The sequence below is a fragment of the Amphibalanus amphitrite genome, unplaced genomic scaffold (genome assembly GCF_019059575.1).
Source record: "Amphibalanus amphitrite isolate SeventyFive unplaced genomic scaffold, NRLGWU_Aamphi_draft 000120F_arrow, whole genome shotgun sequence".
In the NCBI taxonomy this organism is placed as follows: domain Eukaryota; kingdom Metazoa; phylum Arthropoda; class Thecostraca; order Balanomorpha; family Balanidae; genus Amphibalanus; species Amphibalanus amphitrite.
Genome location: NW_024881615.1, coordinates 302565 through 320177, shown reverse-complemented (window position 1 = coordinate 320177; position 17613 = coordinate 302565).

Below are 17613 nucleotides of genomic sequence, written 5' to 3'. Positions count from 1 at the left end.
AAGAGCGTATATGTAGGCTAGCTCCAGATATACAGCGTAGCAAGCCACATTCCGTCGAACAAAATGTTATCTGGAGGAAAATGAAGCCATTCAGATAATTATACATCATTCTTGAGCGTATCATCGTTGAATCGAGCCAGATTTGGCGCAGCTCACGTGTCATCAGCCAGCTCAGAACAATGACGAGCTGGTAAGGTTGAGTGAGCTCTCGGCAGCCCAAAATGATTCTATCATGCACCCACAAAGTACGCATGGCACCGTGGCTCAACCTCTGCAGTCTGCATGCTCGGTGCGGGCCACAATAGCAGAGGGCGCTGCGCCGCGTCTGCGGATCGGCTGGTGCCGTGGGAGGGAGCCGCAGGTAGCCGGGGTTCGCGACCTGGGGGGGGGCCGGATAGGAGAAATGACAGGGGCGCTCCTGCGTGGCTCTGTATCATACCAGTATCTGTAAATACAGAGCGGCGGCGGCCCATGGCTTTCTCCGGGACAGGCGGGGCGGAGCCAGGCGGAGCAGGGCGCCGCGCCAGGACCGCGCCGTGGCGGAACGCCCGTGGCAGGGGAGTGGCGCGATGGGGCGAGGCGGGGCGGGGCCGCGGGTCAAGGTCACGGCCGGCCCGCCGCCCACGCCGACCGACAAACAGCTGCTACGCCGGGCGCGCGCCGCGGGCGGTCCAGCCGGCCTCTGACCCGGCGGACGGCGCCTACTCGCGCCGCCGCGCCGCCGTGCTCTACACGACTGACAAAGCCGACCACCAAGGCCGGGTGGCTCGGCCGGCGGCGGCCGCGCCGTTTGACCCGGCATGGCACCTGTTTGCCCGCGGCCGCCGGTGACCTGTGACGTAACAGAGCGGCGGGCCGAGTGACCCGCGCTGCGCCCTGACCTCGGCCAGCGCCGAGGGCGAGCAAAACGCTGAGCACGACTCCGGGGCTGCGTGGGAACAACAGCGGCAGCAGGAGCGGGTAACTGGGCCGAGGGAGCGCGGGGTCCATCGACTTCTAGGGAACCAGGGTCATCGATCGGAGAGAGGGGAACCACGGTCACTGAGTGTTCGGGGACTGTTATCATGGAGATAAACCCGGGGAATAGGTCAGTGCATGGGAGAGCCCCTCAGGAGGCGATCGACTCGCCAGATGTGACAGTGTAGAGACTGTCAAGAGCGAGAACTATACCCTGTCATTGTGACCGAGACCTTTGAAAATAAGGCAGATCTGCTTTGAAGAGCGGATCTCGAGAAAAAGGCCGAGTCACCCGCCAACGACGTTTGGATTAGGACGGACCTGTCACGTTTGCCAGGCACCCATGAGGGTAGGAGGGACCATGCCAATTGCCATGTCTGGCGGAACCTCTAGGGGGCGCCGGGAGGGGATGTGGCTGTCATATCTGACCTACATCCTATCTCAGTACTTACTTGACTGACATCCAGCCCATTGTTCGACCGAAACGTTACGTCATAGGTCGGGGCCACCAAGACCTAATCACCAAAAATAACTCTCTTGAAGCCTTAAAATGTATCGCACATTATAAGATTAAGCTCCTTGATATGCACAAATATACTTCGATAAGCCGGCGAATGCATCAAAAGCGCACTTATAGCACAAAGTTATGTGAGGTGTGGTGACCACAAAATGAAGACACTTTATATGCAGTGCAACCACAACATTGGCACGAATGTATGGTGTGTACAGTGCGTACATTACCTACTATATTGTGCAATATGTATGAACTACCGGTCATTCATAATGCCAGCCCGGATGGAGTCAAATCGAGCCAATTTTTCTTACAGGCTTAAACGTATGCATGGCACACGGTAAGAAAACGATACTTGCATTGCCATCGGAGGACGGAGACTGATGATTAAATAGGTAAAGTGACTTATTAATCATCACTATTACTATGGTGAAATCATGTCAATAATAAATCAGTAGTCAATTTAAACTTAATTAAATATCAAAATGTTCAGCTAATATTAAAGTGGTCAAAACAACACAGTTTTATGACTAAAGCATGAATAGTTCTTTCAAATTATACATCATTATCTCAAAGCAGACAGCAGTCAGCAATGGATGAAGTCAGATAAGCTGATGTGATTCTGTTGAAACATAAGCAGCAATAGGTGGCAGAATGAATGTCCGCTGTCGGCCACCGATGTTGACAACATAAAGTCTCCATTCAGCAGTAAACCTAACCGCACAGTTTATAGCACGATAGTAAGTGCAGCGGTGTTTGAGAGCGAGTCCACCGCTCCGATACGATCGAACCGCAGTTACGCTGTCATTCAACTGCCATCGGCGACCACACCAACAGCGGTCGATTGGGTCGGCTCGACTCGAGTGTGACCATTTGAGCTGAACATCGACCTTATATTGTTACCAGTGGTAACAACATGAGGTCGATGTCAGAGCAACCAGTGTGGTAACTTACCACACTGGTTGCTCTGACGCAAATTTGAGAAGACATCGAGCGCGGTCCCGGCCCGGCTGCATTGGGAAGGTAACCGAGAGCGAAAAGTCGTCGGACAAGGGTCGGCAGAGTATTGAACTGATAATCGCCGAAAAAAAAAAAACAAACTGTGTCTGCCTCAGCGTAAAATCACGGGAACACAGAGAGCGTTTCAAGCTAAATACTTTACGTTTCACACAAATCATTAATTCCACATTCAATGTTCAATTGATCTCTTTGCTAATTTTGCAACAATGGAACATAAAGACGTCTTAGCTGGCCATTTTAGCAGATGTGCTCTAACTTTTATCTGCAAACATGATATTGCGAATTGACGACGGCTTCTCTCTTTCTTCGTTCGACGATCTTGGATAGGTACCTAATTGAAAAGATTATGTCGTCCGATCACCATAAATATGCACTACAAATAAGCGTCATTTCCCCGTTATTTAAGCCCTTTCAATCAATTAAGGTTAGGACAAAGCAAGAAGAGGACAAAGTTGGGCATTTACCAAGCGAATATAGTCCAAGCGAAGTAAAGTGCAGTACCGTCCCATTCACAAAGATCCCATCAAACTACGTACAGCACAAGCGCAGGTCGCCGTAGGCTGAAGAGCTCATCTCCACTGGCTGACAGACGAAGCGATTGACACAACAGGCTGAATTGGAGACGAGCCCGGCCAGGCGGGAATTTCGACACGCCGCTCGGGATCGCGTTACAGCGAGCTGTCACTCGATCGCCGATCGGGAGACGCGGGCCGCGGTCGGATGGTGTCGGGTGTCTGCCCGCAGGCGGTGAGGATCGCTCTAATCCGGCGCATCCTATCCAAGACACGATGGGCCGCAGCGGTAAGATGAGCTTCGGAGCTCATAAATGGACCATCTCGGGGCTGAAATCATATGCGATAAAAGGAAAACTTTTCATGACAACTTGGGCTGGCTGAAGACATCTGAAGATTAATTGCTCAAAGCGGAATGACGAAATGTGTGTTTTTTTTACAATTTGTTCATTAATTGCCATGTTTTAGCTCAAGGTGTCGGTGCTATTACAAGTCCCGTCAGCGATGATCACTAATGTCGGTCCTCAAATAACACAAAAACACCAGCGGGTCATGCCTTGCTACAAAACGTTGCGAAACAGCGAGCAGCTTCTGCGAATCACTGTCTGACGGAAGGAAGAGAGCAACAGATGATGCCAGCCTGGCGTGACTGACTGGTGCGTCACAGCCGTGACTTACGACCGCGTCACACATGTGACTGATGGCAGCGTCACCGCCGTAACGGCGGCGCCACGTGGCGGAGGCCCGTGACGCCGTCAGCAGATGCGTCTATAGGGAAAAGGCCATATGTCCGCCAGCAGCGGCACCAGGCACGGTTCCGTGATGCCAGTGCAGAGGGAGTGGTGGATGTTTTCCAGTCCCGACGGACGAGCCAGTGATGCCATCCACATTTTTGCTCCATCCCAAGATCTCGACCAGAATTTCCCAAGATTCTCGTCTCGAATCCCAAGACTACCCATCGCATATCCTTAGGAGCACCCCAAGTAAATCCATAGCTTATTTTGGACATATTAGTGTGTTTAGTATTCAACTTTCTCTTCTTCGGGTCCACCCTTGTCCTTATTGGCGTATTTACAGCAGCTAATGTACAGGTCTCGCGGGTTTTAGCGGTAGGATTTGCTCCTAGAAAATTTAGTGTACTTCAGGCTATGGGTTTGTTCCCGTCGCTCCTCTAACGTCCTCCAAGCTCCTCTAACCTCCTCTCGTTTCAAAAAATCGTTCCCGTCGCTCCTCCAAGCTCCTCCAAGCTCATCTTGATTTCACATCTCACCACCACTATTTGCCTCCTCCCTCATCCCAAACGAAAGTTGGGGCCTGTTCCAGCGCCTCCAGAAACCTCCAGAAAGCTCCAGAAAGCTCTAGAATTCTCCAGAGAGCGTTCCAGCGCCTCCAGAAAGCTCCAGAAAGCTCTCGCCTAAGCTCCAGAAACCTCCAGTAGCCTCCAGAGAGTTGGGAGGTCCCAATTTCTCTGGAGGCTCTGGTCTACAATCATGGCGCACATGTGACAATCACGAATGTAAACAAAGGACTTTTGGCTGCTAATTCTACAACTTGAATGTAAAGAAAATTACATTGCTATAATTTTGTCAATCTTTCTTTCAAAAATTGAAAACAAATTTTGCGTTTCATGATAGAACAATCGTCATTCTTTTGGTATCTGTGACACTAATCTCCAGAAATCTCCAGATTGCGTTCCAGCGCCTCCAGTGAAACCTCTGGTAGAGCCTCCAGTCAAGAATTTCTACTGGAGGCGCTGGAACAGGCCCTTGGTTTTTTGGAAGAGGCTCTTGCGTAGACATATTTGGCGCACGTAATACAAATGTGAGTTGCTTATAAATGAGATTTGAGGGAAGTGGAAATGCTTTTAGTGATTGACGACGATTGGATATCTTTAAATAATAATGTTTGATATTAATCTAAGGTTGTTTTATTAGAAAGCGATTATTATCTCTTGATTTATGTTTGCGCGCCATAAATCGCCGACCGTTACAGCCCGCAAACAGTTGATTTCCTCGCGAAAATGTTCCCGTGGCTCCTCTGAAACGGCTCTCCTCCAAGCTCATCCAACCTCATCCGAGATTTTTTGGGAGGAGCGACGGGAACAGACCTATATCTTCGTCGTCGTAAGCTTTTAAGTGTTGAAGATGCGATCGACTTGTTGGGTAACAAGCCGGCCATGATCGTGTAAAATGGCTTCATCGTAGATCGATTAGTTTCTGAGATATAACCGGAAATGTAAAAGTGCGAAACCCAGGGGCGTAATCACTCCTTAAAAAATGGGCTGGAAATATCTCCCTCCGGGGGCGGCCTCCGGGAGGTGAGTACTTGAGGGCATTTACTGTGTCGCTGTTGTGTGTCAAATTCTTACGCTTTGTGAAATACGAACAATAATCAGCAGTCAACTGACTACACGTTATAAGGGGCAGACGCAGAGAACACGCCACAGCCCTGGTGTTCGAGATATTGGTACTTTATGCGGTAGATATGCATGCGTAAGATGGGTGGTCAGCCCGCTGCTGGCAGTTTGACTTTGCTACTACGCACCGGATTGATAAATGATAGGCACACTCTTCAATAGTTCACTTCATTCAGGTGAGTTCAATTGCAATGGGATCTGAGTCTGACCATGGGCGTCGAAAGCGGGGGGGGGTCCTCAGCGGTCTCTAAGGGCCCTTACCGGCCTCAGGGCCCTTACCGGCCAGAGCGTCCTAACCAGCCTGAGGGGCCTTACCGGTCCATTAGGGGCCAGCTCTAGGGGCCCCAGGCCACACCCGTCTGTGACGGTCCCACACCAATTTCTTTGAGGGCCCCGTAATGGCGACTGATAGCCCTCACCGGCGCCTCTGAGGGCCTAAACAGGTCCCGAAGGTCCCCCACACGGGCACGAGGGGCCCTGTGGCGCCAATTGGCCGTTGAGGGTTTACTGACCATATTTCTGTCATATTTCGACTCAGAAGTGCCCCACAGGGCTCGTAAGGACATCCCATGGGCCCCTGAGTAGCCACACTAAGTTCTCCATTAAGGCCCTACGCCACCTTCTGAGTGTCCCTTGCTGGCTTCTGAGGGCCCTTACCGGCCTATTACGGGCCATCTCTAGTGGCCTCGAACCCGCCTGTGATAGCCCCACACAAATTTCTGAGGGCCCATAACGGCGACTCTGAGGGCCCTCACCGGCGCCTATGAGGTCCCAAACCGGCGTATCTGAGGGTCCCCCCCCCCAACTCTGACGGCCTACACCAGTGTCTCTAAAGGCCCTGTATCGGCGGTCCTGAGGGCCCCACACCAGTGGCTCTGACGGCCTCACACTGGTGACTCGGAGGGTACCAGCAGCATCTGAGAAAACCATGCCGGTGTTTAAGGACCCCACAGGGCTCCTCAAGGCACCACCGACTTCTGAAATCCCCTTGTCGGCTTATGAAGGGTCCACAACAGCAGCTCGCGCCTCTGATGGCCCTGTGTCTCTGAGGGACTCCACATTGGCGCCTGTGAAGGGCTTCACCGGCGACTGTGCAGGTCCTACACCGGCGCTTCTGAGTGCCCCACACTGCCACCTCTGAGGGCCTCATACCAGTGCTTCTGAGGTCCCCACGCTGGCACTCCTGAGGGCCCCACACCGTGCCTCTTTAGGACCTTTATCAGCGGCTCTGAGGACCCAACATCGGCGCCTCTGAGGGCCCCACACCAGCGCATCTGACGGCCACCCACCGGTGACTTTTGAGTGCCCTACATCGGCGACTCTGAGGGCCCCACCGGCGTCTGAAAGTATTGTGCCGGTCTCTAAGGACCCCACAGAGCTTCTGAAGGTATCGCCGGCCTATGGGAGCCCTTTGCTGGCCTGAGGGCCCCTTGCTGGTCTCTGAGAGCCCCCTGCCGGCTTGTAAGGGGTTCAGACCAGCAGCTCTAGCCTCTATGGGCCCCACATTCGTCTGTGACGGCCCCACACCAGTGTCTCTGAGGGCCCACAACGGCGCCTGTGAGGAACCTCACTGGCGTCTCTCAGGGCCTCACACTAGCACTTCTGAGGGTCCACACCGGCACCTCTTTGGCCTCAGTCAGCAATAATACCTCTGAGGACCCCACAATAATGCTTCCGAACCGGTCCTACCGAAGGCACCACTTAACCCTCGCCCGTATAGGGGGGTCGAACGGACCCCCCCCCCATGGTTTTTCGCGAATAAATCGCGTAAAAAGCGGCCGATCGCAACGAAACTGTAAGTGCCCTCGCGTTTATCAATTTTACACCTACCCTTAAAATTTCATGACCCTGACCCTAATGACCTTTGACCTGTGACCTACTTTTCGAGACCATGTTTGGCCGGAATCGCGATTCGGCTGATGTCGGCTCGCATTAGCCGCGCGTTTGCAGTCTTTTCGTGGTTTCAAGCTTTCAAACATGGGATATGATGTTGCTCCCATGCATTAGGGTGGGTGTCAAGGTCACCCGGAAGGTCAGGTCAGGTCATTGACCTTTGATGACCTCGGTTCACTTTTTCGAGTTTTACATGTTTCTAGGCTAGTTTTTTTTTTAGCTGAATTCGAATTTAGCAACCATTTGAACATTTACCAAGTAGTTTTGGTGCCTTCATAACATGTTACGAAGCTGTCAGAGGCGGTTGCCACCTACTACGAATACCCGGCAAAACCCTTACTGGTTGACCTGACCTTACCTGACTCGACCTGGCCTAAATTCATTAAGACATCATCTATTATCATAACTAACATGATATTCGTAATCAGCACCCTAAAAACCCCATAGTAACCACGTTTTACGACGTTCTAACTGGTCCAGATTTTCCCGACTTTTGGGTCATTGACCTGACCTGGAAGGTCAACCGATGATCTAGGACCTTAAAATTGGGTATCATCGGCTTCCTCTCGTCACGGGCAACACGCTCGTTTTTTCCGCGAAGCTCTAGGTCGATCAGGGGCGAAACGGCAAGGGGGCCAACGGACCCCCCCCCCCCCCTTATACGTTCGTGGCTGGAAAAACACCAATACGGGCGAGGGTTAAGTCCTTTATCACCTCGCTAAGCTTCAATCCCATACCGGCCTTCGGAAGGCACCACGCCAGTGCACTCACTGCCCCACACGGGCAACTGTAAAGGCTTCACACTGACCTCTCTTGAGTCTCACACCGGTACCTTCCTCTGAGGGTCCCATACCGGCTCATTGCCCACGGCCCGGCCACTCACCGGTGATGCTGAGAGTCCTCACCGGTGACTCTGAGGGTCCTACACTGAAGACTCTGGAAGCCCCCACCAGCTTCTAAGAGCACCACGCGACGCCGGCCTCTGAGGGTATCACGCCAAAACCTCAACGTATCACACACCCGCCTGTGAGAGCACCACGCCGACGCCTCTGAGAACCTCAAAGGGCTTGACCAGTGCATCTCTGAGGGCGTAACACTGGCATTTTAAGGCACCACGCTGGTCTTTGGGTGCTCAACGCACAGGCCTTCTGAAAGCAGTACGCAACTTTTAAGCAGCCACGCTTAACTCTCAGAGCCCCACACCGGCCTCTGATGGCCCCTAAGCTTTCGAGCCTGCCTAAAGAGGACCCATTCCAGGCGTGAGCCTGCAGGACGGGATCCAGCCAAAGACCTCACCCATTCAAGGGCCCCACAGTAGACCGAGGACTCTTTCAAGTGCTCAGCTTTATTCTTGAGTCTTGCTGCGCGCTCGGGGCACTACTCGTTGGCTCGGAATGTTTACATCAAGCAATCACACAGGGCCACTTCGATGGTTGTTTGCGATCAGAGCGTCTCACCTGACGCTCTCATGGGCTGAATTCGCATAGGCGAATCCCTTAGACTTATCAAGCCCAAAATGTAACACTTTGTGTTGGACAGCATACAGAGCCCGCCAAAACGTGCGCACGTCCTTCATTTGCGCACGTTAAGAGTAGCAACCAAACTGTGATACCTAGGCATGGAATTATGAATCCCCCGTCCCGCACGATGTTCACCTATCGGAGACGTTTCAGCACAATTCGCCAAGTCAATGCGTAGTTATTATATGTAAACAGTAGCAATTTAAGCACCCCTGACTGAGCTATCGCAAATATTCGCTGCAGGGTTAGGGGCGAAAAACGCCCCCCCCCCGGGCCAGCGAGGGCTAGCATTGCGGGGAGAGGTGGCACAGCGCCTGACGAGAGCAGCACAGACGTCGATGGAGCGTTATAGGGAGGGGCGAATCATTAAACCTTTTGACGCATTCTGGGAAGGGGAGGCGCGTAAGGGCAGAAAGGCGTCTGGGGAGGGGCGGCACGTAGCGGCGGCAAGGTGCCTTGGGAGGGTGGCGCCTACTGCAATAGAGCATTGTGGGGAGTGGCGGCTTGTTGAGGGCGGCGGGGTGTTGTGGCGAGGGGCGGCACATAGTGGGCGCCAAGATACTCTGGGGAGGGCGGCAAGGCGTTTATGGAGGGCGGCACAGACGGTGGTAAAGCGTTGTGGGGAGGGGCGGCACATTGGGGGCGGCGGGGTTTGTAATGAGGGGCGCCACATAGAGGGCGCCAAGGCACTTCGGGGGGGTGGGCGCACATATGGCGATAGAGCATAGGGCGGCTTATTGAGGGCGGCGGGAAGTTGTGGCGAGGGCAGCACATAGAGAGCGCCGAGGTACTCTGGGGAGGGCGGCACAGACGGCGATAGAGCTATATGCGGAGGGGCGGCACATTGAGTGCGGCGGGGTTCTGTGAGGGGCGGCACATGAGAGCTCCGAGGAACTTGAGGGGAAGTCGGTGCGGAGGGGCGGAAGGACATCTGGGAGGGGCGGGATGTAGAGGGCACCTAGTTATTTTAGTGAGGAGCGGCACGTTGAGGTCAGGCGTATAGTGGACCGAGCAGTGCCGTTTCTTTTTTCTTGGTTTTGAAGTAAGCGAGTCCCGCAATTGCAGTTTTCCTCTACCGGGGGCGGCATTTCAGCATCCCAAAAATGGGCTGGAATTTCCAGCGTTCCAGCGCGGTGGTTACGCCCATGGCGAAACCTACCGCTTAATCTCGCGAGACCTGTACCTAGCGGCCGGGGGGAGGGGAGGGGGAGAGGGTCGATCGGACTCCTACAGCTGATCGGTTCCTGACCGAGTATAAGAGATTCACGAAAAATGAAGATACTGGCCTAGACAACATGAAGCCGGTGGTATCTGATATTATAGTCAGGTCATTCGTCGACCGTCAATGGTGGGTCAAGGACCCAAAACACAAAGTCCGAATCTGTTAGAACTTCTTGGAAACGAAGTCTGTGGCATTTTGGATTTATTTCGAAATTTTTATCTTGACACATTTGGAGAAGCTAGGGTTAGGTGAGGTCAGGCTGATTTTAAGTGTTTTCCACCACTGAGTTTTGAAATATGGGCTCCAAAACAAGCTCTTAAAAGCTTATGTGAATCCCGAAATCGAAAAGCCTATGCTGTGAATCTGCGCATAAGCCAGTGCCCGCTGGGGCCCATGAATTTTCAAGCCGACGATGGCGAGGGGGTCTAAACGAGGACGTAACTCGTCCCCTGGACTATATAGTTACAAGACGTCAGCAATGTTGTGAAGGTCGCAAGGTTACGCTTTGATTATTTTTGGTCCAGCAGAGCCCAGAGGTCAGGTGACCAGACACTTTTCCGAGGTCAAAGACAAATTGCCCTTATTTTGGATCGCGGTCAACGGATAAGCCTCCATAGAGCAAAACCGTAAAATGAAACGCTTTGTGCGGGAGCCGCTTTCTGAAATATTTTTTAGGCATAATGTGTGTAAAAGCTTTTCATAGCCACCCAACATCATGCCGCTAAACCACCCATCCCCGTTGATCAGTAGTTGGAAATTAAACAAATGAGCGCCATTTGCGAACAGCGACTGAAAGCTGCTACTATACCTATAACAAGTAATGGTACAAAAATAATCCTGCGATCTCGGTAAGATAATGCCTGCTAGAAACATCGCAAGCTTCGTCCGTTACTTGTTTGATTAACCGTCCGTGAGGCAAATCCATCCTAAATCTATTATCGACCAAGGAAAAGCATTCGACAGCATGAGAAGACAAAGTGAAATCAGCTTCTGCCAGATCCCAAGATATGCAGTGTAAATCACAAGATCCCAATGTTAATGTTCAAATCCCAAGATCTTGGGACAAATCCCAAGGAATGGCATCGCTGCGGACGACTGTCACATAGTGGTCGGACAGATGAGCCTTCGTGAACCACCGAGCGAGCGAGCAGGAAGTCCTTTTGTTTCTTGATTGCAGTCAAAGTAACTATTGCTATGCAGGCAGGTTGCTGTAGGTCGCCCCATGATGTTCAACGCTCATGGAACAGCACATGATGTGCTGTTCATGACCTGACTAGAACCTGTTTCAATTAAATGCATGCGATGGAGGCATCTCGAACATAACCTGTTTGTTTATTTAGTAAAAACCATTGAAGTCACGCGAACGTGAGATGCAAAACGTCTTGAGAATATAGGGTAAGTCGGCAAGTAGGTATGTTTAATATATTTAAACCCTACCAACTAGCGCAAGCATAGCATCGGTCACTTATGGATGGAAATCTCCATGTGGCTGAAAAATTTAAGCTCTTAGTATTTTGTTGAGCAAATGTAACCAATAATATAGGAATACGAGCGTGATAATGCTATTGCGAAACGCTCAATGCCAAGCAGCAAGGTCTGATCCGTCCTGAAATTTTATTCATAGAAATGCCTACGCATCATCCAATAAACTATTCGGCCATGAATATCGGGGGAAAATAATGCACTTAACATAATATGCAGCAAGAGGCGGGCATTTCAAGGCGGCCCTGACGCGCACTATACCAGGCGACCCTGGGAGAGGAGATGACCTACGAGCCCGGAAATCACAGCAGGTCGAACAGGCAGGCCACCGCCTTGTCTGTTAATCACGGTGGGTCGGACACTTAGGACACCGCCGCGTCTGTTTACCTAGCTCCGGTGGAAGCCGCTACTTCTGCAGACACTATCGCACACACGAGGGCGTGCCGTTGGGAGCGGTGTGATGGATGTGGGTGTGTCTGGAGCAGGGGGGAGCCAGTGGGGTGACCGGCCCGTGATGGGGGCGGACCGAGCAGCAGGGCGGGTCGTTGAACTCACCTTCACCGCCCCCGGCACTGGAGGCTAGTGAGGGATGCCGCTCAGTAGACCAAAGAGATCGTCTGGGGAACAGAACACATTGCATGGGTAAGAAACCGGCAGGAGGGATAGATTGAGACATGCTTGAGAGAATCCGCTCCACGTCAAGGGAGCGCCGTGAGCTTGGGCGTGACAAATACACTCCGATCAGGCTGCAGCGGTAAATTTGGAGTAGCGTCCCGTGGCTTATTCCTGGCCTACTTCGTAAAAGTTTTAAATTACTTTGTGACACTACGACAAACGGATATCGGCTCCGTCGCTCCAGCCGTAAACATGTTTCGACATAGGCATGCGAGATATACGCGTTTCCCTACGATTTCGTAAACGGACTGGATGTCAGGCTCAAACTGCCTACCTTTGTTACCATTCTCATTCAGCACACGTCTGCTTCAAGCACAGATGGCCAACCAGCACTTTGTCCAAGCGTTGGCCAATACCTACTCCTGCTATATTTAGTCAAAGTCTCCACCAAACATATGCAATTACATATGCCTAAAGCCAATCATTCCTATTGGCGACTCGCTGGTCCCCCCTGACGTTCCGTGCAGATCCACGGTCGGGGCCGATTCGTCTAACGTCCTAAGGAGGAGGATTAGCTGACCGGCATGTTGGTCCCAGCCCAGGGACTGCCCCAGCGAGCCGGCTAGACTGGAGCTGACCTCGCAGGCGACCTCGCCACTATAGTTACCCACGTCAGGTCACGGCCGGAGACGCTGCGGCAGGTCATTAGCCAAGACCAGCACCGGGCCAGCAGTGCAGTCGCTAATTAGATCGGCGGATACGAGCTGCGTGATACACAGACCCCTAATTCAGCCGCAAGTGGCAGCGGTTTACTGGCGAGCTCGCGGTAAGCGCATGATGTATCCTCGTCCGTTACCACAGAGTGCCGGTGGAGGGCTCACTAGTGTAATGAGCTGAAAATAGGCAGCGGTATTTAGTGGACTGACCCAGCGGTGTGGTGTCTTGGGCAATAACAGGCTGCATTAGAAAACTGAAATTGCACCAGAAGTTGACGAACCACGTGTTCATAATGCTCCTACATGTTTGCATATGGTCGAAATGGAGCGTGCTACAGCTGCACGCAATGTTCCATGTGCTGCGCGACGACTGTAAGCAGATATAGAATCCACACTGAACTCTGAATCGCACTCAGCCAGCAGCCGAAGACCGGACCAGCCTCTATGTGCCGGCAGGACAGCACATGGTCGGCCTGCGGTGCCTAAATCGAACGGTCGGCAGCTAGACAGAGTTAGCGGCGTGACGCCACACATAACGGCTAATCGTGACGTAATCGAGGGTTCATCGATCAACTGACGCTAATCGATTGGTCTCCCCCTCATCGCTCAGGAATAACGCGGCGTGACGGTAACGTAACACGTCTGATACCAGCCAATTATCAAACCACCGGGAATGTAACCTACAGGCAGTTTGAGACTTTTTATGATGTCCAATCATCTTATTATTTCTTTCCTGAACCACAACGGCTCGAACAGGGCTCCAGGCATCGAACCGATCTTCCCAACGGTGTGTGCTTTTCCATTTAGTTTTAAGGGACAGTACCTAATAAAACTTTGTTTCGTGAAATACACAAAGGTAAAGTCCTTCCATGAAAAATAGGTACTGGTAAAAGCGGTCAGTGACGTTCCGCTCACACCTTCAATCCTTCAACTGAAGACGTCTTCAAGCGAGAGCTGTATATCCTAATCATCTTATTGAACAGTTAGGTACTAAGGCATAGGTATATAGGTATTTACCTGACCTTGCTTTAATTCTTTCAATGAATACAAACACAGCTTCTATTAAAAGAATAAGTATAAGGCAACCGCCCATGCATGGCTCTTTTTGGAGCAGCAGCAAGCCCCAAATTACCTACTCATTATTCATTAAGGTATTAATTTGGTACATGGCCGGCCTTACCAATCAAAAAGAAGATATCTGATGAATTTTGGTTTCAACTTAAATGATGCGTTACCTATTCTCATTCTGTGCCGATCAGGCAACACAATTCGGGCTGATTGAGAAACTGCTATATTGAAAGGCATCTCATTAGGTGCAAAAAAAAAAAATAACACGGCACGGTGAAGCAAGCCAAGCGTAGCACCCAGCTAATTAGGCATGCATTTATTCAAAATCGTAAAAAACACACAAAGGCAGTCCTGAGCCGGAGAGGAATGGAGACAAAGGTAATCTTGACGGGAATCACGAGTAAGTCGTCAGACATCTCGTAAGCGATTTTGACCATTATTTGCTATGCTATTCATACGCCCACTAGGTAGAAATATTAATGAACGGCGTTTGTCATATTTCATTCTAGAAGAAAAGAAAAATCTGGATGAGGGAGCACGTGTAGGTATAATGCCTTGCTAATGTGTAAGAGTAAGTCGTATGAATATGGAAATGCACGCAGCCTTCAAACACCAATCACCTATCTCAGAGGACAGCTCCCGGTTGGAAGGCAGCGGGGCAGCAGAAAAATAAGTCAACAGGTGAAGCCGATCGTTACGGCTTTTGTTATATTCCCTTTCCGTGGGCGCCATGCGCTGTGCTGGGCTGAGTGAACCAGGCAACACTGCTGCATTTTTCATGCAATGCTTTGGGGAGAGTAGGAGACGTCCCGTGCCATATACCAACAAAGCATTTTACCGAAACTGAGAGATATACACCATCTATAGCACCTTGGAAGCACCCCTATCTTCATTGAAGGTCACCTTCATCACCAAGTGCACCCCCATCTCAAAAGCAAAAGCTACGTCCCTGTGTGCCACTGTTCTGCCCGAAATAGATAGAGACATGGGACTGCACTGCACAGTGCACGCCTTCCCGCCATCCCGACAGCGAACCAGCTGGGTTCGGGCTGTCAGACATCCCCGTATAAAGCCAGTGAGGGGAGGAAGCTGCCGAAGCTCCCGGGCCGATCTTCTACGAACTGACAGCGCCGAGGGAGAGGAGCGCCGCCCGCGGGTCAGGCGGCCCCTGGGAGCGCCCGGCGCCGGTGACGCAACCCAGGAGGCCGGCTGGGGAAGGACCGCGCGGCGGCGGCGGCGCCGTGCCATCTCCCCGCCTCGAGGGATCATAACAGTTGGCGGCGGGCGCGAGACGAGCCGCGCGGTGAGCCGACCCCGGCGGCGGGACAGGCCTGCGTTACGCCTGGTTACACCACCCGAACATGGTCAATAGCCATTAGCCGGTGACCTACGGCCGCTGGCCACGCGAGGGTGGCGCTGGCGACGTTGGTGCGGAGAGGAGCTGCGCGACGTGACAGCCCGGGGTCACTCTGTGCTGGGGAGACATATATGGCGACCCTGTGCTGACTGCTGGGGAGATGAGGCTCAGTAAGAATGGGGGAGATGTTGTCTTGATTCCTGATCGGACAAACTATCTGCGCATAGGGAGACAGTAGCGGCGGAACATCTTCAATTAAGGGGGGGGGGGGACACTGCCGACTTTTGGTCCCATTCTTTCCATGCAACGCCCATAGGGCTAATGTTAAAATAGCAAAATCAAAGGGGGGCACGGTGCCCCGGTGCCCTCCCCGTTCCGCCGCCTACGTAGGGAGATGGTAATGGTATATGCGACTCCGTGCAAACAAAATATGAGAGACACAGTCAAACGAATGATAAAGCTGAGGCCTCTTGCACCAAATTACCTAGCTAGGTAGAATCGGCAAAATAGGTACCTACCTAGTAAAAACTACATACGACGGTAACTTCTCTTGCATCATTCTATAGAGTCTGTTCCACAGTAGCGGCGGAACACCTTCAATTAAGGGGGGCACTGCCGACTTTTGGTCCCATTCTTTCCATGCAACGCCCATAGGGCTAATGTTAAAAGGCCAAAATCAAAGGGCACGGTGCCCTGGTGCCCTCCCCGTTCCGCCGCCTATGCTGTTCCACATACGCGTAGGAAGTAGGAACCATGGGTGCAGTAGGTGCAGTTGCACCCACAATAATTCTCCAGTGGGTGCAGACAATGTAGATACTCTGCACCCACAATAATCTGGAGCAAAAACCCATTTTCTCATAAACACTACTTCTCAGTTCTCATGCAGCACGAGAAATTCAGGATACCTATTTCGCCTACTATCCATCTTTCGAAGCAGTTACTGCTGTGATTGATGGTCTTACTGTGCTCAAGTTAAAAAAAAAAGAAGAAACGGAAGACATGTAAGTGAACATACCTATACCGACGACCCACTGTCAAAAGTTTCAAAGCGATATGTGTTCGAAAATGGCTAAGTTAGCCCTTTTTGCAGTAGTCAATTTACAGTTGCGTGAATTGTTAATATACTTTTCGACGTAATACCAGTATAACCGGCCCCCGGTCAACAGACATGGTAGCCCAAATCTAGTCGGATATGAAAATTCTTCTAAATCCATAGACTTTAATGCTAAATTGACTATATTTGAGAGGGTTTTATGAAGATCCATGACCAGATACAGAAAAAAGCTAGATGCTATCTTGTAGATTAAATCGTATACTATCTGCGACTTTTGAACTGTTTATCAATCTGAGGTACGGAAATCGTGTTCCCAAGAGACTGAAAGTAGCCATGCTTTACATTAGACCCAATGGCAAAAATTCGGAATCTGACGAAATTGTCCATTTTTAAGACTGATTTATGAAAATTCCAGACAGGACATATAAAAACCCGAGATACTATCAGGTGGGAAATTTCATTGTCTATTACTGCTTTTTGAAGTGTTTTTCGATCTGAGACCGGCAAATCGTGTTCCCAAGAGACTGAAAGTAACCCTGTTCTACAGCAAGACAATGGCAGAATTCTAATATTTGATGGAAGATATCTTAGGTGATAATAACCTTACTACTAATTGCAATGCTTCATTGGAAAACTCAACACTGGCACTATCATCGGTCTTTGCATTGCTATTTCACAGAACAACAAGAAATAAAGTTTTGAAGCCTTTGAATATTGACTTACTTTTCATCGACGGGCTCGATCCTCATCACCACCAACAATTTTCCGGGAAGTCAGGATTTTGCAGATATTTAAGCAGAATTGCAGAGCTGTGTTAATACTACGGCACTTAAATACACATATTAAGAAAACTGTTTTTTTTTCTAGCATGAGTTAGGTCTCAGAAACAGAAACATGTCGATATATTGGGGAAAAATAAGTGCAAATGATCGCGCAAGAGATCCTTAGCTCCCTAGCAACAACCTAGCAACGTAAGGCAAAATAGTAAACAACTCCTGTTGATATCAGGTATTTATCCTTGGAAGCACACTAGACGGTCACCATACTGGGCTTCATACTGAATTTTGCATACCAGAATGGATGTTTCCAACTAAAATTATTTTTTCGCGAAATTTATCTTTGTTGCCCTACTATTTTTCGTAAAACCGAGATATACAAACTTCATGATATTAAAAATAATATTGTGATAATGAAAACCGCCATATAAAACAAGATAATTGCTGAGATCATGCCTACTAAACTTGGTCCTACCCCCTAATTCAATATACCC